The sequence below is a fragment of the Ictidomys tridecemlineatus genome, chromosome 5 (genome assembly GCF_052094955.1).
Source record: "Ictidomys tridecemlineatus isolate mIctTri1 chromosome 5, mIctTri1.hap1, whole genome shotgun sequence".
NCBI classification, from domain to species: Eukaryota; Metazoa; Chordata; class Mammalia; order Rodentia; family Sciuridae; genus Ictidomys; species Ictidomys tridecemlineatus.
The window spans coordinates 74928288-74955146 of NC_135481.1; positions in this window are offsets into that span (position 1 = coordinate 74928288).

A 26859-nucleotide genomic window follows, 5' to 3' on the forward strand; every position below is an offset into this window, starting at 1 on the left:
GGTCATAGGCCTAACGTTGGCCTAGGCTCCCATGCCATTTATGAGTTATTGACCTGGAAAAATATCCAGCTGACCTATAGTCAGACTGTGGTTGGGACTTGATTTCCTAAATTCTGAAGTACGTACTATGACCCTGACTTGGAGAAAGATGAGTCTCTTGTCTTATCTATTCCCATTGTCCATCCCCATATTCAGATACACATGCTATTCTAATTTTGATGCCTCATGTGAATATTTCAAAACTAAAAATTAAAATAATACGCAACCTACTTAGTACTGACTCTAATGTAAATTTTTTAAAACTCACTTCTTCTTTTCCACCATACTATCCCAAGTCTTGGTATTCATAATTTTTGCATGTACACATTCGCAAACATAACAAGTGAGAGAAAATATATGAGACATTTTGACTTTGCTAGGTTCCTTACCAGGTAATTTTCTAAATAATAATTAAAAACAAGAAACTCTTAGTTTTTAATTCTATAAAATACTGATTTGTTTCACAAGCATTATTTTGAACTGTGCACAAATAATGCAAAGAAGGATTCTGAGAAAAGGTACTGAGCATGAAGAGCACTCTAACATTTCTTAATGGACTTTCAGTGTTGGATATACTTACGTGAAAATATTACCTTAGAAAGATAACATTATTTCATGAATGAAAGCTCAAGGTTTATATTATTTTAAGAATTGCAACTATTATTCTTAAAACTATCAAACTTCGGATTAATTTTTTTTCCTGTATTGTGGCAAGGAAAGCATTGATGTGAAACTGCTGTTATATAGATGACAGTTACTAAAGGGAAAAGTGTAGATGTCAAGAATAAGTTAAATAATATGGCAATGTTTAGAGACTTTTGAAAGAAATAAACACCTAAAATCATTTATCTCTGAAAAAACTTAACATTATTACAACTTTTTATTGAATTTTGTTTTATATGATTTCCAAAGTTTTTTTTTCCCCAAAGTGAATGTCAGTTTACTATATACATTAGCCAACTGTTCTTTACTGAAGTGGAAATAATGTGAAGATTAAATGGATAGTCTTTATAGTGTCAAGAGGTATATTACTAAAATTTATACTTCTTTATATGCCATATGGTTGTCTTTTATGAATTTTGACTTAGGTTTTCCTTGCCCATTTCCCTGTTCTCCTCTCTCTACACTGTGTGACTGTCTTTACTTACTGTTAGGTTCTTTTATTACATAAATTTAATATATGCACAAACATGCCAACCTTCTTATATTATCCCTATTCCTAAAAACCTAGTGTCTTACCTCTTTTTTATTTAAATCAGAGAATCTAATTACTTCACATCAATTTTTCATTGTAGGCTATGCCCTGGGTACTGAGCGGGCCATGTTATGGACTCTAGATTAATGTGCCCTAGCTAGATATAATAAACAGATATAGCAAGGTCTATAATTCTCTAGACAAAAATCATAGCTACTCAAGTAAAGGAGTTGCAATCAGTGTGCCATTTTAAGATATAAATAGTCATTATCATGAATAATTTATTCTGTGGAATTGTTTTCTTATCAGTTATTTTTAACAATTAGCATTATGATTTCAAAATATTAGCCTTGATTATTGTAATAATGTGAATTTGTGTCTAATTTTAATCTCATCTGAATCCTCAAAGTAGTGAGAAAATTTGTGAACTATGAATGACTGTATTGCCTTAATTTGATGATAGTTCAAATTGAAAAAGAACATCTGATTCAATAATGTAAAGAGAGAGCCAGATTATAATACTATAATAAAGACTACAATCATTATTGTTAAAGATTTAATCTGTTCATATTCTCTGACCTATTTGATATAACTTATAGATAAAATAAAACATTTTTACATTGATTACACAATGGTTCCCAAGATGAAATGTCTTAGATCAGACCCAGAACTCTAGAACTAGTCTACCAACTTTTAAGAATAGTTGTGAGTTCTATATGCCAGTCACTATAAGAAACAGATATGGAATATGAGTAAATTATTTAAAAAGAGATTAGTTTCACGTAACTAAATTATTTTAAAAAGCTATGTTTCACATAACTCTAAATATAAACTTTCTCCAGAACATTTTGGCATCCAAATTACTTATTTTTAAGAAGTTTATTACAATATAATTTTCATAAAAATGGTTCACCTACTTAAAATGTAAAATCCAATGTATATTGCAGGTATGCACACCCATGATCAGAGTCCATTTTAGAATGGTTTTGTCACTTCCACAGAAGCCCCAGAACCTATAGCTATAACATCATTATTCCCACAACCCCACATACCTCTAAGCAATCACTAATCTATTTTTTATCCATAGACTTTCCTCTTTTGGACATGGGATGTAAATGGAATCAGGTAAATATATGATCTTTTGTTACTAGCCTCTTTTATTTAGCCTGTTATCAATGTTCACACATTTTAGGGTCTATCAATGTTTCATTCTCTTTTGTAGCCAAGTAATATTTCATTGTAATAATATACCACATTTTGTTTATACATTCATCACTTGATATATATTTATGCATTTAATTTAGTTTTCTTTTACTTTTTGGCTTTTTATGAATAATGTCAACATTAACATCTATGTGCAAGCTTTTTTTAATCTACCAAACTCCTGCACAATATATAAAGGTTCTAGTTTCTAGAAATCAAGAGGGTAGATTGTGATGTATCAAGAGGGTAGAAACTTAATCTGCCTAGTGTTTAGAGAAAGTGCTTTGGGAACTTACTTGTAAATTACATGTCAATTTACCCTTGCCTCATACTTTTTTCTTCTTGTCTCTGACCCTAATATTTTTCCTACGATGTTTATTTGTGAATCTTTGCATTTATCGTATTTGGAGTCTGATGAATTTCCTAGCTGAGTAAATTAGTATTGTACCTTAAATTTGGGAAGTTTCTGCCTTTATTTCTTCAAATGATTTTATCTCCTCCTTTCTTACTCCTCTCATTCTGGTAGCCCCGTTACATGTATGTTGCTGTGCCTATCAGTGGCTTACCATTTCTCTAAATCTCTTAATAAAGATTTCTTTTCCTTCATTCTTTGGTTAATATAATCTCTGTCTTCCAATTTATTTTTTCTTTCTTCTGTGTGAGTATACCTTTTTTTTTTTGAGAACTTAAAGTTCAGTGCCACTTTTTAACTCTAGTAATTTCCACTTGGTTCTTTCTCATGATTTTTATCTCTTTATAGGCATTCTTGTTTTGATGAAAGGTCATTGTTTTGTTTTGGGTCTCCCCAAAACTCATGTGTTGAAATCATGGCCCCCCACAACAGCAAGGTTCAGAGGTGAGCCCTTTAGGTAATTATTGGATCATGAAGACTCTGATCTCATCAGTGGATTAATCCACTTTAAGGTTTAATCTATAGATAGCTGAATGGAATACTGAAAGGTGGCAACTAATTGGTAAAAGTCAATCACTGAGGGCATGCCCTGAAAAGGTTTGGCTTTCTCTGGCTCATTTATCTTTCTCTACTTTCCACGAGCCACGAGCTGAGCAGCTTTCCTCAGCCATGATCTACTGCCATGATGTTCTGCCTTAGGCTAGGGACAATGGAGTCAGCCAAGAATACACTGACCCTCAGAAACCATGAGCCAAAATAAATCTGTACTCCTTTATTTTTTTCTTGTCAGGCATTTAGGTCACATGAATAAAAAACCAACTAACGCAATCATCATTATACCTTACTTTACTTCTTTAATCACAGTTTTCTTTAGCTTTGAGAACACATTTATAATAGAAACTTTGGAGAATTTTTGTTAAATTTGTTATCTGCTTATTCTTATACAGTGTCTATTGCTTAATTTTTATCCAGTGAAAGAGTTAAACATATTTTGGGGCATGTTTAATATTTTGTGGTAGTTGGAAACTGGATACTTTAGATAAACATTGTAGCAACTCTGACTTCTAGGTTCCGGTTCCCTCAAAGGCTTTTAATTATTTGCTTGTTCCTTTAGTCACTAACCAAACTATTTAAGTGATGCATTCCCCAATTCCTGTACCTCCCCCCCACATACACATACACAAAGGGCAAAGCCTCTGATCTTGTTCCTCTGTGAGGCACCAATTTAAGCTTGTCCACAGTCACCCTGAGATGATAGTGGTTTTGTTATTGTTGTTGTTTTTCTAATCAGTTATACATGACAGCAGAATGATCTTCCATTCATTGTACACAAATGGAGTACACTTGTTCACTTCTCTGATTGTATACAAAGTAGGGTCACACCATTCACCCAAACCCACATAAATACAGTTATCTCATACTAGATAAAAGTGCCCAAAAGATACATTGAGAAAAAATAGTCTCTTCAACAAATGGTGCTGGGGAAATTGAAAATCCATATATATAAATGAAATTAAACCCCTATCTCTCACAACACACAAAACTTAACTCAAAATGGATCAATGACAATAGTTTTATAGGGTACTTTTCTGTCTTTCCCTGGTAATACCCAGCTGTTAAAGACCTCTAATGGCTGGATTATTGTTCTTTTGTTTTCAACATTGCCCTTAGGCATAAATTACTTTGTATTATCCTGTAGTCAAACTTTAACTTTGAAGGAACAGTTTCCAAACACAATGCTTGAAAGTTGCTCTGGCCTCAGGAGGACTCCTCTCCTCTTATTCCTTGGTTCTCTCCTGAAATTTAAACCCTTTACACTTCAGCCCCTCCTACCATTGTCTTTCACCTCGACCTACACTGCTCTTGAGAGCATTTCTAAATTTATCTAGGTTCTGATACAATTAAAGTAAGATCCTTTAATAAGAGATTAGACACTCTATTTTTAAAGCCTGCTCTATTGCCAACAAAATTTCTGTTAGGGCTCTGGAGCAGAGGATAGAGACAATGACAGTCCTCTTTATAAGTGGCATCCTTACTTTAGGAGCTGACTGCTTGATGGAGGGGGGCAGCAGGCTGAGGTTCTCTTGCCTTATCTCTCTTGGCATGAACTCACTATCTCATATGCAGATCAAAGGTGATCAGGGCCCTAAGTTTCCCCAATGTACCACTCCCAAGGAAGAATCTCCATTCCATGAGTGATGGTTGAGTGGAAGAAGAGATCCTCTTCTCAGCTGAACTCTCCTAACATAGCCTCAGCAACACTGAAATCCTGATCTACCAGAAAGAAAGTTCTGGGCTGGCATGTAGGGAGAGGGGAAGAGTGCTTTGCTCCTGATTTCAAGAGTCTGGAGTGGAGGCTTTCTGCCTTGCTTAACTGAAGATGGCAGGCAGGAGTACTTGTGGTCTAGTCACAATACATTCTCAGCTTTTCCTGAATATTTCTGAATTTCCTATTTACCCTTAAGACCATTGCCATAGCTTTACATTTGTTTTGTTTTTAAAATGATTTTCACTAGTTTTACTGAGTAAAATGTCCATGCCTAGAGTCACTTTTTCTATATTATTTATTTTTAATCCCCAAATTATTGGTAGTCTTAATTGGTATCTGTTAGGCTCTCTATATATCAATGAAGATGCTCAAATTCTGTCAGAGACTAGATATCCATGGTAGTTAGATTCAACTATTTATAAGAAATTAGGCATATAATCTATGTGGAAAGATCATTCTTTTTTCTTTTTAAGTATTTTAATATTTGCTGATGGACCTTTATTTTGTTTATTTATATGTAGTGCTGAGGATCTAAACCAGTACCTCATGATGAACCCAACCTAATTTGACTTTAAGATTGGGAGCCATCTTGTCAAAAAGTCATGAAAAGTTAATTCCTGTCTTACTATAAATTACTGTGATTTCTAAACTTGCTTGGAATGCCTGCCTGTGCCTTGAACTCACCCATGCCGGGCTTTCCCTGAGCAGATAACAACCCTCTCTGAAACCTTAATGGTGCCTCATAAATTCTGGTGTTGGGATCCAAATTTACTCCCAAACTTGAAATGTTTAATCATTTAGATTATTAATTTACTATCTTTCTTTGTATTATGTGTGTCAAAATCTTGTTATCTGTAAGTTCTCAAGACACCACCCTTTTGCAACTTCTTGTGCTATAAAACTATGTCCTAGAGAGCTGGGGTACTGTTCTCTAACCCAAGGATTGCAGAAGATACAGTTCTGGCCAGAATTACAAGCTTGCTTTAATTTGATTTAAAATTGGAGTTGGTGGTCTTTTCTTTGCATCATAGTTTTTACACCTCACACATACTAAGCAAGCTCTCTACCACTGAGCCACAATCCTAGCCCTGGAAAGATCATTTTTGCCTATATATATATATATACAAATTTAATTTATTTTGCCTATGTTTCCAAATTATTTTACTTTATGTTTTAATGATTAAAGCATGATTGATTATGTAAATTGAGTTGCATGCTACAGAATTGGGTTGTTCAGTTAGATGCTAGTATTGCTACCACTAAGTACATAATGACAACAATTTAAGACACTTTTTCAATCACATTAGAGAATTACTTCACAGGACATTAAATTGGTTTAGAAAGAGACTGCCTGCTAGTACTTTTCTAGTCAATTCAAATATCATTTTTGGAGTTTAGCTTCTAGATCATCCCTTTAATCCAATAATTTGTTGTTTCATTTCCCAAAGGTTGAGAAGATCGTGTACATGTCAAGGTACACATAGAACAAGAATATGAATATAAACACAATGTTTTCATAGCACAACATATGCTTTCATATATCAAAGTATAAATGCCGCAGTCTGGCTGGGCACAAAATAACCGAGCCACCACAAAAGCCTTGTAGATTTAAACAGCAACTCTTTATTCCCGAACTCTCACCGGCACTCCACACACACTACCTGGGAATACACTGCCTTCACCGGGCTCTGCATACCAATTCTCTCAGAATCCTGCGAGAACTCCATGGGAACTCAAGAAGCCGGGCGCCTGAGGCAGCAGGATATGCCCTATTCCCAGCAGGATCTGCCCTAATCCAGCAGGATCCATCCTAAACCCAGAGCCACCCTAATCTAGCAGGATCCACCCTAAACCTGGAGCCACCCTAATCCCTGAGCAGGGTCACCTTTCAACCAAAAATGCCATGCATCATTCTTACTTGGCTATGGCTCTCAGCATATAATGCATATAATAATTTAAAAACTGCAGACAAATACTTATTGATATTAATTTTTCTTCAGTATTTTTCCTCCTACTTATTTGTAAGAGTAATTAACAAATTAAAATTCCCAATGAAACACAGAATTTGGAAAACAATCCTGAGTTCATATTTAAGCACTATCAGCACTATCGTGGTAATCTCCTTGGGTTTTCTCAGTTGTTAATATTAAAATTCAAAACTTTTAGCTATTTCCAATAAATAATTAACTTAGAATTAAGGTAAACATTAAGTCTAAATTGAATTTAGATGATTACTAAAATATAGACCATAGGACTTTTATTCTGTTATTTATGATTGCTAACAATGTTTACATTTATTATTTCACTTCATATATTAATAAGCAAATTAAATATTTTTAGCAATGAAAATTATTAGATGTGACTCAAGAAAAATGATTTCCCACTTATAGTGTATTTTAGAGAAAATGATTAAAATTTTGGAACCCTCAATTTGTCCTCTGTCAAGTAATCTCAACAGGTTATTTTGATCAGTAAATAGAACAACATACACATTTTTAATACAAAAACCATATATAAAGAGATTATGCTTTATTAGTCATAATTGTCAGCATAACAATTCATGTGTATCATTTTTGGCTAATAGTTATTGCATTTCCTACTGCAAAATACTCATCTAGGCAGCATTATGAGGAGGAAAGGAAGTTCTCACCTGTTCTGAGCAAGAGAGGGAGGAACAGGGTGTTGGAATATATTGATCTTGAAAAGATATCAGTATACAATCATGGCCATGGATAAAGCTAGGCTTGTGCATCTGGTCTAAGCAACTAAGTAATCATGTTTCAGGAGTGAGCTGCTCAGGATCTGCACTTTAGCACATCTAGTTTTATCTTATGGTGATGCAGAACAATAGCAGAAGGGAGGTAATAGCACTGACCTAGGTGATATTCACTGACCCAAGTGATACAGTTAGTTCATAGTAACTTTGCATGGGATTTCAAAGCCTCTATTTATATTTTCTAACAACTTCATGACTTACAAATGTTTTAATCAATAATATAAAATATAATCAAACTGGAGATGCATAAAAATATAATTTTTCAAGGGAAGATGTCAAATCACTGTTCTGAGAATTGAAGCGGAAAAAAAAATACATAGAAGGGGAAAAAAGAAGAAATAGATCATAGCAAAAATTAAAATGTGGGAAAGATCAAAAAAGATAGATATAATATGACACTTATTTATTAAAAATTAATTTTTAAAAGTAATAGTCCATGTAGATTATAGAATCCTTCTCCTACTGAGGTACATTCAAAGTAGGAAAGGACAGGCAACTGGCCACAGCAAGTTCACCTTGCTAATGTACTGAAGAAAAGAAAAAAGACTAACAAAAAAAGAATTATCTTTAAGCACTTTCAGAATTAGACGGAATGACTGCCAATCTGAAGAATAAAGAGAATTAATTGCTAAACCTCTGAAGTTTATATTTACCTGTTGTTTTAAATAGTATATTATTTAATGACTTAACATAGTCACTAAAAATCACCTAATGAAATTGAAATGCTTATATATATATATCAACTCTATTATACTTTTCTTATATATCATTTTTATTTTAATATTGTAAAAATATCAGTGTGTATACGTGTAATAAACTTTGGTTTAATTCAAATACAGTGGATCTTCTGTTTAGCTTACCATAAAAAAAGCAATTACATAAATTCCCTTTCAAAAATAATATGGACACATATAGTGCCATTTCAAGTCAGAAAGGTCTTCAGTTATAACAAAATAAGCTAAGAATGTTTGCAACTTTTATATTTGGTATATAAGTAAAAGTTGAGTAGTTTGCAGATTCTCCCAAAGGTTTAAGCTGTGCTCCGCTGTGTATTTTTAGAATTCAAGTTAGTCCATATGGACTTGAGGAAACTCTTGAAATAACTGTCATTGCTACTAAAAAAACTGTCTCCCAAGTAACTAAAAGATGGAAGCAACATCTAAAAATTATTTTTTGATAACAGGGCATAGTAAATCTACTAGCACTATAACTCAGGGTTATTCTCTTAGGGTATAACATGTGTTTGATTTTAGTCTTTTTGGCTCTTAAACATTAAAAGAGCATCATACTATTATATTTTAATCTTTTCCAGCTCTAAAGATTACTATGATTTTATAGAGAAAAACTACTGAAAGAAAGTGAAGTTCTTTTACTAACTGTATCATCTATAACAAATGTATAAGTGTCAAGAAAATATGAAGGTCCCTCCATCTTTTAGGACTATTTTGCAGCAGAGATCATTTTATAACTTCTTGGCATATACCACACTGTTCATTGTAAATGATGGAACAAGATAAGAGAAGATAAAATTGTTAGACTCCATTAATATAAATGTAGCAATTACCTAGATTTTTAAAAAATATATTTTTAATTGTATATGGACAAAATGCCTTTATTTATTTGTATGTGGTGCTGAGGATCAAATCCAGTGCCTCACACATGCTATGCAAGTTCTCTACCACTAAGATACAACTCTGGGCCCAATTACTTAGATTTTTAAAAATAAAAATGATCTAGATAATCAATAGATTTTTTTTCAGACTGCTTAAACAATTCTCCTCTTGTTATAGCTATTGCTAGGTTATGCCAAAAATAAAAACTATATTTTATTTCCCCACTTTTAAAGATTTTAAACAATATAATTAATAGCATGTGATAAATGTAATTCATTTCATAACATATTTATATCATAAACAATTAAATGTATATATTTATTATTTAATAGCATTTGGTTTTACATATGTGTATACAAATGAATAAAATAATAATTATGGATATTTTAAAATAAAGCAGGTATATTATATCAGGTAAGCACACATTTGGTAAAATATTCAAAAACCTCACGATTTTAAGGTAAGTAAATTTACCTAGCTTTTGCAACTTAGGTTGTTTCCAGGGAAACAGCAGCTGGCACACAGAAGCAGAATGTTTATAACTTTGATATTTCAGCTGTGCTTGTCAGGTAAATGATGGAAATGTCATTTTTCAAAGAAGCACCTGCAAGCTTTTGGGTTCCAACAGGTTTGCAGAATATAATATTTTAGCTTCTGAAAAGTTTTAGTTCATAATGTTTCTATATAAATTATAACTGTGGATGCTTTTCAAAGAAGCTTAATTACTCTAGGTCTATTTTAGAAAATGGCTTTTTAAATAAAATAACTGGCTTAGGGTAACATAGGATTATAATGGTCTGCAGTATATCCAGAATCACATTGAGGAAAATTTGCTTTAGGTAAGACATCTCTTGGCTCATCCAGAGCCACACAGATACAGCATCTCAAGTCTAGAAATTAATTTCTCTGTGGCTATGAATTTGTGATTGTAGATTTTATTATCAGCGGTAAATCATACCTAGGTAATGGACCGGTCACCACTTTCTCAGCTACTAACCAACAAATATCAACACCTGTTATTTGTTGTGTTTATCATATTTCTGTCAGAGAGATAATGAAGTGTTAATTCTCTGCTGTTTTAAATACAAGAAAAATACTTATTAAGGTGGTATCGTGGCTTAGATACGCGGTGTCCCCATTTTTAATGCAGAAATGGTCAGAGGTAAAATGAGTAGATGATGGGAGCTATATCCTAATCATCAATCTGTTGGATGAATTAATAATTCAAAAAGACTGCTGGACTAGATGGTAACTGTAGGCATGGGGGCATGGCTGGAGGAAGTGGGTCACCGAGGGCATGCTCTTAGGGATTACATTTGTATGACTGCCTTTTCTCCTCTCCCTCTTCTCCCTCCTTCCCTCCTCCCCCACTTTCTCTCTCTCTCTCTCTCTCCCTCTCCTCACTGCCCAACTCTCCCAGCCACCTTGAGCTGATGATCAGCCTTCCCCCACGCCGCCCTTCTGCCATGATTGTTCTGTCTCACCTCCAGCTCAAGAGGATTGAAAACCTCTGAAACCAAGAGCCAAAATAAACATTTTCTCCTCTAAGTTGTTCTTATCAGGTGTTTGGGTCATAGCAACAAAAACCTAACACAGATGGTCATTATAATTCCTTCCTATTGATGCACTTAGAAAATTTGCCAGTACCTATCTTCAATGACAAAAGACTAAGGTGAAACAGAACTGTAGTCAATTTAATTTTTTTTCTCAAATTACAGTTTCAAGATTATATTTTTTTGTGCAAAGAAAACATTGTAGTTTTTTAAAGAAAATAAAATTATACCCTTTGAAAAACATTACTTATATTTCATATAAAGGACAAAGGTAAGACAAACTAAAAGATTTCATGAATCAGATTAACATTCCAACATTAAAAAGGAAAAAAAAAAACAACCACTCATAGTCTGTAAACTTAATTAAACATTTAGTCAAAACAGTCTAATCAAAGTCCATAATAAACTGGCACTTTTTAATGGGACATTACTGGCTAAGGGCAAATGATCCATATTTTAGTAATTCAATGGAGTTTATTGAGACACTGCTGCATACAGGACATTATCAGGCTATTTTGAATAATACAAAATAAAGGAAAAATAGTTCTATTGGATAACTACCCTAGAAGTCTACTCCTGAACAGATCAACAATCTCCAGAAAAACAGGGGGCCCAGTCTCATCTTGGGCAAATCTCAATATATTTGTATATTTCTCTAGAGTTTTTCTTGATTGATTAAACTCTTTCCATGTTCTTATTCTGTGTAAATCATGCATTTTCTTTTCCTAAGTGGATTGAAAGAAAGAAGAGGGGACACTATTAATTAACACTATTGGGATGTGAGGGTAATCTGGCTGCAGACGGCTGTCACCCAGTTTATTTGCCAGGGTTGCTTAGGCTGATCTGACTGGCTGGAGAGTGTCAATTTCCTTCCTCAGTGTTTCCTCCCAAAGCTGAAATGTTACTAAAGAGGGACCATTCCTGATGAAAACCACTTTCCTGGCAATGGTGTAGGAGTAGCATACTCCCTGCTAGGACCCCTAAACAAGCTCTCTGGTCCACTGGCAACATAACATACGGTCTTCAAGCTTCCAGGATCCAAAAGATGTGGTGCATGTGCTAGCATACCTATCTTTTAGGGAAGAGGGTAGGAAGGAAAGAGGAGAGGGAGGGAAGGGTAAACTATTAAATGCCCCCTTTATCAAGCCTGAAGTACATTGGTTTTGTCATTCCTAATAGTATATGATAAATTTAATGGCATGCATTTAATAATTCAGTTTTAGGCTTATTATAATAAATCATGTAGTGGTTCCTTCATGTGGGTCTGTCAGAATTATAAAAGTTATAAAGTAGAATGGTTTTTCAGTGTAATTCAGGCTAAGCACTAGCCAAATACAAATAATTTTATATGTAATTCTCTATCAGAATTTGATTCAGCTTCTGTTTGAACACTCTGAAAGTCAGATAGCTTGCTTTCTTAAATTGTAATCTACTCAATTTGGAAAATATTTTGATTTTTTAAAAATATCTTCTATTATGTAAAGACCTAATGGATTACTCCAAATCTCTCTATACTTAATAACAAAAACTGAAATAATTTTCCAACTGCTAAAGTTATGTTGTATAACTTTGTTTCCATGTGAAAAACATTTATATTGCAAGGAAATTGCCAGTTTTCACAAATCATGTTAACTATTTTCACAGTCTCTAATAATTTGTTAGAGACTGTGAAAATAGTTCTCAATTGTTTGGAAGTATTTGAATTAATTCTAATATTACTCATGGGTTAAATCCTTCTTAAGATTATGGGAATTATAATTTCATATCACTTTACAAATAAAGATGTATATTCTATTTAGCAACTAAACTTAGGGAAAATTGAGAACAAGGATTCTGGGTTGTTTTTCTTTGCACATCTAATGATAACATATTGTCTAGTATAAATTAATATTCTAAAAATCTTTATGAAAAACAATTATTTTTAAAAGTTATTAAGAATATAGAAAACTAAACAATACATTCCTGCTGTGATTTAGCCACACAACAATATGTTGTAACTCCCTTGATTGAATCCTAAAATTCTAGTTTCTAAATATAAAATACTACTCCTCATATGAGTATATATTTAGAACATGGTGTCCTGCTATTACTTTATGCTGATTAGTAAATTAACCCAATTAAAGTTGTTCTTTTCTATAAAATTAGCTGATAATGGATTAATATAGAAATAAAAATCATGTAATAAAATTAAAGATAAAAATGAACTGGTTTATTTCTTGCCCAACTTCTTAATGCATTTTATTTTCTATACTTTTAACTGAACATTAATATATATTGATAGTTTTTAACACAAAAGTAGTGTGTTTATTTTACATGCTTTGGATATGTAAAATATGGTTTAGTCCCATTTTATAGGTTATCAAACACATTGTTAATACAGACACAGGGCATCTGGCTCCATATAAGTTACCTTGACCATGGAGTTAAAACACTTGAATTCTATCTAGTTTTAGTTCTGCTTCTTCAATTTTGGCATTTTGGAGCAATTCAAATGTTTTGAATCATTAGCATCTTGATCCATAAATGAGGATGAAATACTATTTTAATGAGATTTTTGTAGATATGCTTTAAAATGTGGAAATTGGCATGCAAATAAGTTATTTTCAAATATCAGTGAGTGTATAATTAACACATATTAATTTAAAAAATAGTACTTATTAAGGGATCAAAAAATCAATATATTTCTTTAAAACATATTCTTGATTTTTCTGGGCTTGTTTGTTGTTGTTCTTTTTAGATATCCATGGCAGTAGAGTATATTTTGATATATTCCACATACATGGAGTATAACTTATTCTAATTAGGATTCCATTCTTGTGGTTGTAAATAATATGGAATTTCATTGGTTGTGTATTCATATATGAGCATAGAAAAGTTCAAATGAGAAGTCTATCTGTATTCTTCACAATGTCCTTTATATGACTTTTATGGTACTTTTAGGGTATCTACCTTAATCTCCTGAATTGTCTTGTTGACTTTATACATTCACTATAATGATTTTATGATGATATTTTACTTGTTTTGTGTATTGGAATATGTAGTACACCTGACCATGAATACTATTTTATTTGAATCATATAGGAGTCTTTATTTTGCTTATCCACCAAAAAACTTAATTTGCTTTTGTTGGTGTAATATTGCAAATTAAAAACACATTTATGCAATAAATTTATTTTATTTTAAATTATATCATTCCTGGTTGAAGTATTCTAGGCATTTTCCCTAAGATCTTACTGGTACATCCTAATGAAACAGTAATTTTCTAAATTGCCTTTATACATACTTTTATAAACAGGCTTAGGCATTTCTGAATATCTGCAACTACCAATTTAAAACCCACAGTTTTGGGTTCATGTAAAAGTTGATAATTGAACAAATATATTTTCTCTAAGAAGCTTGTTTCCACTCTTTTTAAATTTTTTTAATATATTATACATTTTAGTTCTTTATACTCATCATCAATTAGAAGAAGGTTCATAATTTTTTGATATTAATACACAAGTTTCTTGCTTTATTTGCAAATTTAGTACAAACAATATGGTAAAATGAAAGTGCTATTTGATTTGAGGCATTATGTTGCACTTGTGACTAATTTTTTCATTAACTGACTTGCTAAACTTGATCATAAACAACATTTGAAGTATTTTTCTCATGTGGTATATTGACAGTTGAAATAGATTATTAAATTATGTATTATTCAACTTTTGTAATTGTAGTTCCTTTCACTAATTTAAAATCCAAGAAACAGTTGTTATTTACTTTTTTGTTGATTTTTCTGAGGGTATTTATCTCATTTATTTCAGTTGCTACACTAATGTGGTTGACAGCTAATTCAAAAATGTGCTTGTTAGGAAAAATATGAATATGAAAAAACACAAGCCACTGTATTTAATAATTTCATAGGTTCATACATGCCTAGGTCTAGCAAAGAAAAACAAGAAGCACAAGTAGAATGAGCCTTACCTCAAGGGGTAGTTGATGCTAATTAACTTGGCTAACTGAGAGGTAGTTGACTTGAAGGAGGATTCTTCCAGTGAAAAGAAGGAGACACAAGAATATTCTTTAATGACTATTAAACAACCTCATTTAAAAAATATAAATTTTTGTATCATAAAATAAGTTATTTCAAGAAGATGAACAGGAGACTAATCATTTTTATAAATGACTGTTGTAGTAAATTTTTTTCTCCTATTGGAGATCTGATGGTTGTTTAGCTATCATCACAGCAGTCCTGACACAGTACTTAATATTCCTTAGCAATAAAAATAATCCTTAACCTCTTCTCTCAGCGGAAAGATCTAGTCGTAGCTACACCGCAGGTAGTTGGCATTTGCTGAACACACAGTAAAGGGCAAGGCCTCAAATTCTGATTTCAAAAACTCTGAAGTTTTACTCTTTATGCAAGCCACAGTATGCCTCTTTTGGTATCTGAAATATTGAAATGGAAGCCTTTCATCAAAGGATATGTTAGAATCTCTCAAACATGCCAAGCCCTAGACAGTAAAAAATTTTTTTCTATTTTAATATTCCTGAAGAGACATAGTATTACTTAAGTGTATAACTTAGGTGAGTAAGATGGTTGCTGGCTTGGAAATCTCTCACTAGTTTTAACTGATTGAACACATGTGTATATATGTGCAGGTGTGCTTGTGTATAGATGCACATGTATCTGCTATGACGCACTAAGTTACCCAAACCACAGTAATTTTGACTCTCCTGTTTTTCTCCCACTAATCATTATTCTACAAGTGATGCACAGATCATGATTAAGGTAGTTATTTTTATTCCTCCTGTGAACTAAAAATTGCATCTTTTGGCCAGTATATCTCCAATACCATCTCTAGTTCCTGGGAACTACCTCTCTACTTCTGTGAGTCAAATGATTTAATACTACATATAAGATCATGAGATACTTGTTTTTTCTGTTAGTAGCTTATTTCATTTAACATAATGTCCTTCAAGTTCATCTATGCTGTCCCAAATGACAAGATTTTCTTCTTTTTTAAGGATAAATAGTATCCCACTGTATACATATGGTGCATTTTTTAAAAATTTATTCATCTGTCAGTGGAAATTAATTTGATTTCATATCTGGGATGTGGTGAATAAGGCTGCAATGAACAGGGACTGCAGATATTACTTTGAAATACTAATTTTCATTTCCTGTGTGTGTATGTGTGTGTGTGTATATGTATATATATATATATATATATATATATATATCCCATAGAGGAATATGATTATGAAAATTAACTTGAAAAAGTTTGAGGTCAGTGGTATTAACACAAGTTAAAATATTGACAAATATCTTTTATATGGCAGAGGTTGTGTTAATATATGCACAAGTTAAAGAGTATTAAAACCTTTTGTAGCCAATGATTAAATCTCTGTTTATTCTTGCAGCATGTATTTAAAATATACATAATGATTTAAGAAATTTTTTTTTCATTTTGATCTGGATACATTTGCTTTTAATTTGAAATTAAGGTTAGTGTCATACATTAAATTTGTAACATTTCAAATATGTTTTATTGTTATGAAATTCTGTTCACTACTACAATTTTATCTTAATCCAATATTTGTATATGGAGTTCAGGAAAAAAACACATATGCCAATTACTAGTGGTGTAATACATGAATGTATAGCTTTAGATCTGCAACTTCTTAGAACTTATGTGATCACTTATTTATTTATTATTTTTTATTTATATATGACCACAGAATGCATTACAATTCTTAGTACACATATAGAGCACAATTTTTCATACCTCTAGTTGTATACAAAGTAAATTCACACCAATTCGTGTCTTCATGCCTGTACTTTGGATAATAATGATCATCACATTCCACCATCATTTCTAACCCCATGCTCCCTCCCTTCTCTTCCAATCCCTCTGCCCTATCTAGTGTTTGTCTATTCCTCCCATGCTCTCTCTCCTTATCCCACTATGAATCAGCCTACCTATATAAAAAAATATTCAGCATTTGTTTTGGGTTTTTTTTATTTGCTAACTTCACTTAGCATAATCTTCTCTAACTCCTTCCATTTACTTGAAAATGCCATGATTTTATTCTCTTTTATTGCTGAGTAATATTTCATTGTGTATATATGCCACATTTTTCTAATCCATTCATCTATTACAGGGCATCTAGGTTGGTTCCATAGTTTAGCTATTGTGAATGGGGCTGCTATAAACATTGATGTGGCTGTGTCCCTGTAGTATGTTGTTTTTAAGTCCTTTGGATATAGACAGAGGAGAGGAATAGCTGGTTCCATTCCCAATTTTCCAAGAAATCTCCATATTGCTTTCTACATTGGCTGCACCAATTTGCGGTCTCACCAGCAGTATATGATTGTACCATTTCCCCCACATCCTCGTCAACACTTATTGTTGTTTGTCTTCATAATAGCTGCCATTCTGACTGGGTGAGATGAAATTTTAGAATGGTTTTGATTTTCATTTCTCTAATTGCTAGCAATTATGAACATTTTTCATCATATTTATTGATTGATTGCATATCATCTTCTGAGAAGTGTCTGTTCAGGGCCTTGGCCCATTTATTGATTGGTTTATTTGAGTTGGCACCAAAACAGACTGGTAGACCAATGATACACAGAATAGATGACACAGAGAGCAACCCACAAATTACAACTATCTTATATTAGTCAAAGGTACCAAAAACATGCATTGGAGAAAAGATATCCTCTTTAACAAATGGTGCTGAGAAAACTGGAAATCCATATGCAACAAAATGAAATTAAACCCCTGTTTCTCACCATGCACAAAACTCAGCTCAAATGGATCAAGGACTAAGGAGTAAAACCAAACCCCGCATCTAATAGAAAAAAATGCAGGCCCTAATCTCCATCACGTGGGATTAGGCCCCAACTTTCTTAATAAGACTTCTTTGGTGAAAGAATTAAAATCAAGAATCAATAAATGGGATGGACTAAAAAGCTTCTTCTCAGCAAGAGAAACAACCTGTTAGGTGAATGTGATCACTTTTAAAGTGATATTTAAAGTATACTTTAATATGATAGATAAAGATATTATTGAACTCATGAGTTTAGGACGTTCTTTCAAATCAATGTCATCTTTCAGTCCAGGAATGAGCAAAACATGTTTTAGTTGCTTGTAAAAATTGAGTTATGAGTTAGTGTGTTTTAATTCATATAAACTTTTCAAGTAAAAATTTTTTTTGGAGTTGTTTCTAAACATTTTTTTTAATTATTCAGACATATAAGAAAGCTCCCTTGTACGCATAAGTACAGAAAATATTTTTTATGTCCTAGATAAAAATGAGTTTTTAATCTTTTATGTATTGATTTTAAATAATAAAATTCCCAAACCAATATAGCATACACTCATGTATCCATTATCAAAAATGGATACAAGTTAACATATCTTTTAGATATGCTACAAAATTATAGTCCATATTGTGTCACTCCTCAGTCTCATTTTTCTTCCTTCCCACCAAAGGTGCAGTCTTTCTCATAAATTGGCGCCAATTTTTCTCTTCCATACTTTAAATTTTATATATACTTTCAATTTTTATCATAGTATTTTTGTGTTTTGAAGCTTAAATAATCAAAACCATGCTAAATAAAAGACTAAAAATTATTGCTTTTACTCAGTATTCTTGAACATTATTCCATATTGTTATGCATAATCATGGAACTTTATTTAACTACCTTTTTCATATTATTATTTGACTTTGTATATTACTGACTTATTTCTCTATAATTACAAGAATGCTGCAATGAAACACCCTGTTTACCTATTTGCTAACAATTATAACAGATTCTCCAGTGAATACATAGTGCAGGGCCATTGTGGATGTAGAATATTGACATTTTCCTCTTTACTAAGTTTTGTCAAGCTGGTACTCCTTATTTATTTATTTATCTATCTATCTATCTATCTATCTATTTTAAATTGTTGATGGACACAATACCTTTACCTTATATTAGTCAAAGGCACCAAAAACATGCATTGGAGAAAAGATAGCCTCTTCAACAAGAGGCTATTTACTTTTATATGGTCCTGAGGATGGAACTCAGTGCCTCACAGGTGCTAGGTAAGTGCTCTACCACTGAGCTATACCCAGAGCCCAAACTGGTACTTCTTCAACATTACCCATACTCTAAATTCAGTATAGGTATCTTTAAAAAAATTGTTCTCCATGTTTTATTGATTCTTTGTGAGAAACATGCTAATCTTTCAACAAGCTAATGTGTTTTCCTCTGTTTTGTTTCTTCTTGTATATGCCAATACTCAAATTATACTTCCTTCATTGCTTAGATACACCTTTTGATTATGAGATTCTGTCAGAGGGCACGAAGGGAGGTTTACCTCCTCAGATAAGTTCTAAAAACAAAGTATGACTGCTATATATCAAATGCCTTCTCTGAGTTCTGCACCTCAGTTTTCCATAAAAACATGTTTCAGTCGCTATGCAACAATTTTGCAAGGAACATCATTCAGCATTCCTCTGTCCTGAGTATCTAATGGCAACAGAAGTATTTCTATTCCATTTAATGGTAATTTTAGATCATTGTTTATGGTCTAGATTCAAGATTATTTCCTTTATGGACAGGAACATGTCACTTCATATCTCTTTGGTACTATTAAACACCTTCCTATCTGAGGTGTTCACAACTCATATATTCACTGTGTCATATTTCACAGTGAATGATATGATTTTTCTATTCAAACACAAAGTATATCCTGATAATCCTTATTTTATGGAAAAGAGAACATATTCTTTAGTCATTGCCCAGTGGTAAGTTTGCTTTTAGTTTCTTTTTGTTTTCTTGCCAGACAAGAGGGCATAGTAAATAATGAGTTCAGGATAGTTGTTCTGAAAGGATGAAAATGTTCTGGAATTAGTGATGATGATTGCACAACATCTGAATACACTAAAACCCATTTGATTATATATTTTAAATAGTTAAAATGTTGCATTTTGTGTTAATTTTATTTCAATAAAAAATTAAAAGTTTTTTTTTTTTTCTGGAACATTAAAAAACATGAAGAAACTGTCAGAAAGCTTGTTGTCAGAAAACTAAGAGTGGCCAGACAGGCTACTCAAATCTATAGAGATAACATGGTTGAATTTAAACTATTCTAATTGTAAAGGGACATCAATAGAGGGTTTTCAACTGTGAATTGGTTGCCCTCTTAACCACTATAAAACTATGCTCGGCAGATATTGAACTATAGCAAGGCAAGATAGCAATATTTATCTAAATCTAAACTAAATAGCATGCTATTGTTAAAGACACTGACCAATTGACTGATAGTAACAACTTAAGGACCAAAAACAAAGTGCACCAGCCAGGATCAGTCAGGTTCAGACAAGAAGACAGAGACCTCTCCAGGTATTTCAAGTATAGGGTTTCAATACAGAGGATTGAGTAAAAGATATTATAAGGTGTAAAATGAAAGGGTAAATCAATTGCTAGCCAGAGAGGCAGAAAAGGAAGAACAGCAATGGTGTTTGGGGACTTGTCATCAGTAAGTTCCTGCTGCTGCACTTGTGGAGATGCCATTTCAGTGACTTTTGGTTACACTAAGGAAGGGTACCCTGGACCAGACCCAAATCACACTGCCTATGCTGGAATCTCTTTGTATTCACTGCCTTTTCAGCCACAACACACGACAGAGGACTGTCAGAAGCAAGCATCTTCTCTCCTCCCACCTTCCCATTATTTTCTGTGCGTTCTTATGGCAGAATCTATAGTATACCTTCTGACAAAAAAGACTCAAAACTGTATTTTTAAAATCCCAAATGCCAATGGTATTAGGATGTAGGACAATCCAGGACTGAATGATTATATGAGCATTTCAAAATTTCATTCAGGAAGAATAGAGAGAACCAATAATAGTACTACCCTTTCAGCATGAAGAACACTATTATTGCCCCTCCATATACAAATGTTCTTTTGTCTTGATTGCATATCTAAAAGAAAAACGAAAAGTTTAAAATTTCAAAAGAAAGTGTAGACACAAATCTTTCATGTCTTGAAAACTCAGAGAATTTCCTAGACAAAATTACAAAGAGACATAAACAGTAAAAGAAAAATACTGACATCTGAATATGTTAAAATTCTGCTGTCAAAATGTATCATGAAATATGAAAATACTATCACAGGCTGGGCAATGATATTTTAAAACAAATAACTGTCATAAAGTTTATATCTAACCTAAATGTATTTTCTCTAAGTCAATACTAAGTAATTCAATGGTTTCATGTAAAAGTTTATGAAGTATTTATAAATTAGAAAGGCTCATCAAGATAGAGAAAGTAGCTATCGGTTATGTAAGTTAAAATCCTAGAGGCTACAATTTCATATTTACTAATTTGGTTCCAAATGTAATATTTGACAAAGGAACATGGTAGGGCATGTAGAAAAGAAAAAGACTCATATACTAATATTTAAAAATTGCTGCTAACAATAAAATAAAAGATATTCACATCCAAATCCAGAGCTAATACATATTTTTGAGACATACTTTTTAAGGAGTTATTTTATTTGGAAAAGGAATATTATGTAATAGTTCTACTTTAGATGCAAAACTGATCAATATTCTAAACTGCAATAAAACAATAACTTTGGAATTACTTTTACTACTTGCATCTTTATAAAAATAAAATAAACTTCAAACAAGAAACTACTAAATGTTTTTTTTAAAGGAAACTTCAAATAAAGGACATGAGTGGAGAAAAAGTATTAAAGCATAAAAAAGGACTTGTTTAAAGCATGATGTTTGTGTAAGAAATTTTTAGGAACAACATTGAAAGTGTCATGCAAAAATATCACCACAAATCGATCCATATTATTCATAAACAAACAACTCATACACCTAAATTAGTAACTGAGAAAAGATCATTATATGGAAATTTCAAATGTGTTATATTAATTAGTAATAAATATCAAGAAAGGTCAATCCAATAGTGAAAGAAATGAAAGCCAAAACAACTCAATACCATTTTAACCTGACAAATTATCAAAAATCTTGAAAAATCTATCAGTGTTCAAATTATGGATACACTAAGTATGTTATATGTGGATGCTTTCTAGCTTATATTTGGTGAATGTAAACTGAGATATATTTTCTAATTTGTTGTTACATTTAGAAATTAACAGAAGAGACCAAAAAAAAAATGTGCACAAGAAATTCAATAATAAAGATCTCTTCAGAATACGTCAGAAAAATATCTCATACTTAGAAACCACTTAAATGCTTAACCACAGATGATGCTTTCAGTAAATTGCATGTCATATTACTTAGCAAAGAAATTGGGTTTTAAAACACTACTGTCTCAGGATGATAATCCAGAAGCAAATGTTTAAAAGACAGATGATAGCACTTGATATACTACTGCACATTATTTATACAAACAATAAAATTGAAATTAATTAAAAAACAAGGCTGGGTAAATTACAACTATATATCTGTATTGGATTCAAGTATTATTATATATTCAATTTTTAATATTTTATTAAATTTTCTAAAATGAGCATTTTTATGTTTTTAACAAGATGCTTACACACTATTGAACAGACTAATAAAGAATGAGCAGTGAAACATCATGGTTTGAGGGCTGAAGATGCAAAGCAATAATATGACTCTATCTTAAACTGTAAGTAACAAATATGTGCTCTAGGGCCAGTGATAAAGTCATATTGGATTGTTTTTGCATTTTCTCATATTCATTTCCCTTCCTCACAGGATGCTGCCTCCAGTGTCTGTGTGATTGCAGTGCCCTCACAGCTGGCCTCTTTCTTATGTATTTTTGGCACTGCCGTGGATAATCCTGCAGTACTGCTGAATGCTCAAACGTATTTAAGAACTCCCAATTGCTACTAAATAAAATTCAACTTACTCTGTCTTGGATTCAAGGTCATGGCCTATACAATCTAGACTCAGATCTATTACTTACTTTTAACCATCCTACAAGTTCATTGAATTTAGCAAAACTGGATTTATACTCATTAAATAGGTGTGGGATAAGTGAACATCTGTTCTTTTGTATCTTAAGGTATGTTTATTGCACGTCATTGAATAGAAATACTCTCACAGTCTCCTTGTTTCTGTCCCAAACACTCTTATTAAATATATACACCTAAATCTTAGTGGAAAATTTGACTTCTTCAAGATCCCATTCAGATATTGTCTCCTTGATCAACTCAGGCTAAAGTAGACTCTCTTGGGTCTCATTCTTGGCTGGCATCTTGGGCATCCCCTTTCACCATAACTCTGTGTGCTGTGTTTTGTATCTGTTTGCTTCTTTGTACTCTACTAGATCAAGGCCTATGAATCAAAACAACAACAGCTATTTTCACTTCCTCAAATTTGCATCCAAAGTGCTTTATCCACTAAAGAAGACAGCATTAAAGCATGTAAAAGAGAATGTTAATGGCTGAACGAAACTTACTGTTGAAATGTTATTGTCACTACATCACTATTTAGAGGTTGGGCCTAATGGGACATGTTTAGTGATGGCAAGGAGCCCTCATGAATGCACTAATGCCTTTCTCTTAGAGGCTGCCACAGAGATCAGCCCCACTTTCTCTGCACACACCCACCTGCCTTTCTGTTTTCGGACATGAAGCTATCACCTGAGGTGAACAGATGCTGGAGCCACGCTCTTGATCTTCCAGAGCCATGAGCCAAAATAAAGTTCTTTACCTTATGAATTCCCCAGTCTCAATTGTTTTGTTGTAGCAGCAGAAAACAGACACCAACATAGAAGACAAATCAGTGCTATCAATTATAAAATGAGAGAGGTGGGCCATGGCAATTAGTAAACTTCTTGGGTAAGGAGAGCTGACACATATGTTCTTTGGAATGATTTAAGATTCTGTGAATATGTAAAGTAAACAGATGTGATTAATAAAAAGACATCTAGGCACTGTCCACCCATTGAGTGCATAATTCTACTATTTGTCATATCATTTGATTAACACATGATTTATAATAATAACAAAAACAAAAAAAAACAATAGTAAAATCAGTGGGGAAATGAAGAGGTTTTTGAATTTAAAAATAAAGCATAATTCAGCATCCCAACCTTGGACAATGCCTTCTCAAAATTCACAGTAGTTCAAACTCCAAGGTGTTTAGCCATCTTTATGAAAATATTGCTCATGGGCATAATATAATATGAGAAGTATATATATTTGCAATAAAATTAATGGAAATAGGAGCAGAATTAATGAAAGAATAAATGAAGGGACATTTAGAGGATAGGGTAAAGTGGTATATCATCAGGATGTTAAGAAAATAAATAAATTTAACTAATATATACTAGTAAGTTTCTGAGTTGTAGATTTGAGATATTGTTTTTTGTTGTTGTTTGTATGTTTGCTCTCACATCATTGAAAGCCTTTATCATGCATGGTAACTTGAGTCTTAATTTTTTAAAAAATTTATATTATAGTTGCCAAGGTTCAGCACAGCTGAATAACTTCAAGTTATCTAAAGTCCAATTGTATCCTAAGGTTCAGCAATAAAAAACAGGAAGCAATAACAATGTAGGGAGTTGAATTTTTGTGTCACCAAAGTCACCTAGTCCCTCATAAAACAAGTATTGTTAAACTGACTTAAAATAATCAATAACTCTGTAAGCATTATACAGTAAGAGTTTCTAAAATTCACAAACTCATGAGTGTCTGAGATCCAGAATCACTTTGTCATATTTCTGAAACAGTTAACTTGCTGATTTTTCAATAGTTTATGTGAGAAATAAGAAAATAGTAACATCACAAAGGATTATAATTTAATATGGATTTTAAGCAATGCTATTTTTTTTAACCAAGGACTGAACCCAAGGGCACTTAACCACTTAGCCACATTGCCAGCCTTTTTTTGTAATTTTTTTAAATTTTGATATAGTGTTTCACTAATTTGGTTGAGGCTAGATTTAAACTTGTGATCCTTTACAGAAGTGTGCCATCATGCACAGCTTAAGTAATGCTATCTTATTAACACTTTCACCTATAAAACATTATTTTAAATAATGGTTTTTCACCAAGAATAGCTATTAAGAAAGCTTACTAAATTTTTTCAGTTCTTCATATTTACAATTATAATTTTTTAGACAAGTTAAAATAATTCTCATGTGAAAGATTGGTTAATAGGGCAACTTGAAACAGAGTGGTCACAGAGCTCCCCATTTCATGTAGGATTTGGGGACTGTTGACAGTCATGGAGAATAAAGAAAAGACTTATCTTTGTTTTGAATATTAGCTCTGTTTTTCACTAGATGAGTGAGGTGGTACATCTCAACAACAACAACAACAACAAAAGAAAGTGATCAACTCTTCCTCTAATTTACCTTCCCATTAAATTCAAGAAAATGATTGTCTTAGTTTATTCAAGTTCCTGTAAGAAAATACCAAACTCTGGATGGCTTATAAACAACAGGAATTTATTTCTCTCAATTTTGGAGGCTGAGAAGTCTAAGATTAAAGATCAGCAGATTTAATATTTTAGGACAGTCCTCTTCCTCACACATAGCCATCTTTTCACCTCAACTTCACATGGTGGAAAGGGCGAGAGGCCTCCCTTTCTTTTCACAAAGGCTCTGCCTTACTGATATAATCATCCCAAAGGTCTTAGCTCCTTTACTATCACTTTGGGGGCTATAATTTCAACATGTAAATGGGATACAAACATTCAAACCAGAGTTATGATGCAAATACAAAACATATAAGAAGATACTGTTTTGCCATAACTGGACAAAAATGTTTTATTTACGAAAATAATGCTACATCTATAAATGAAACTTTTTCCTTGTACTTAATTGAATAAAAAGAATTTGCCCCATTTCAACTTTTTTCTACTTTGCCTATTCAAATTCTATTTAATTGCCAAACTAAGATTTCCATACTTCCAAAACTGTAGGTCAAAGTGAACAAAGAGAGGCACTGCTTTTTAACTGATGTATTTTTAAGAAGGTAGTTAGTTCTATAATTGGCTTTAGCGCCATTAGTACTTCAGTTATTACCATCCTGCTCTCAAAGAAAGAAATTCATGTGTTGTCATAAGCTGAATAAAATTTATTTCTAGATACCATTTCAAATGTGGAGAGAAAAAAATGAAATAAAATATATATTAAAATTTCATTAAAATATTAAACTGGACCACATACAAATTAATTAAATTACATCTTCATTTTTTTTGTGTGTTATCACGTTTCCTCATTAAAAAGATGATTATATGAAGAAGCTTAATCCTTGCCCACAGAAATAACAGATCTCCAGTGTGTTACAAATTCACAATGTCCCTTAATGTTGGATTTGCATTTAGAAGTGTGAGCCAAGATGTGAAAAATCACACGTAGGCAGAGAGCTCTCTATAGACAGCCATCTGAAGAGGTGCCTGCATATCGTCCATCTGGCAAGTACATGAACTACCTTACACTACCCAAGAACAGCATAACTACTTTTAACTTTCTGTGGAGTACAGTACATGCCTAAAAGTTGTGCACAACTGAAACACTTCTACTGAGAAATTTTAAAAAATGACATAATTCAACAGGTATGTTGGATAGACAGTGCTCTCATTGCAGTCCTTCAGGTCAACAAATCACTAATTAATGTTTTCAGGATGAAATATTAGTAGTTTCCAAAGAACTAGAACCCTCCTTTGAAGCACATAGAGTTGCTGCATGTCTTATGCATACAATATCTTATCCTGGTTTATTAAAATATTGAGAAGGCTTCCAAAGAATGAGTTTAGTTTTAAAATTGTAGGAAAACAATGCACAGGCATTTTGTAAGTTAACT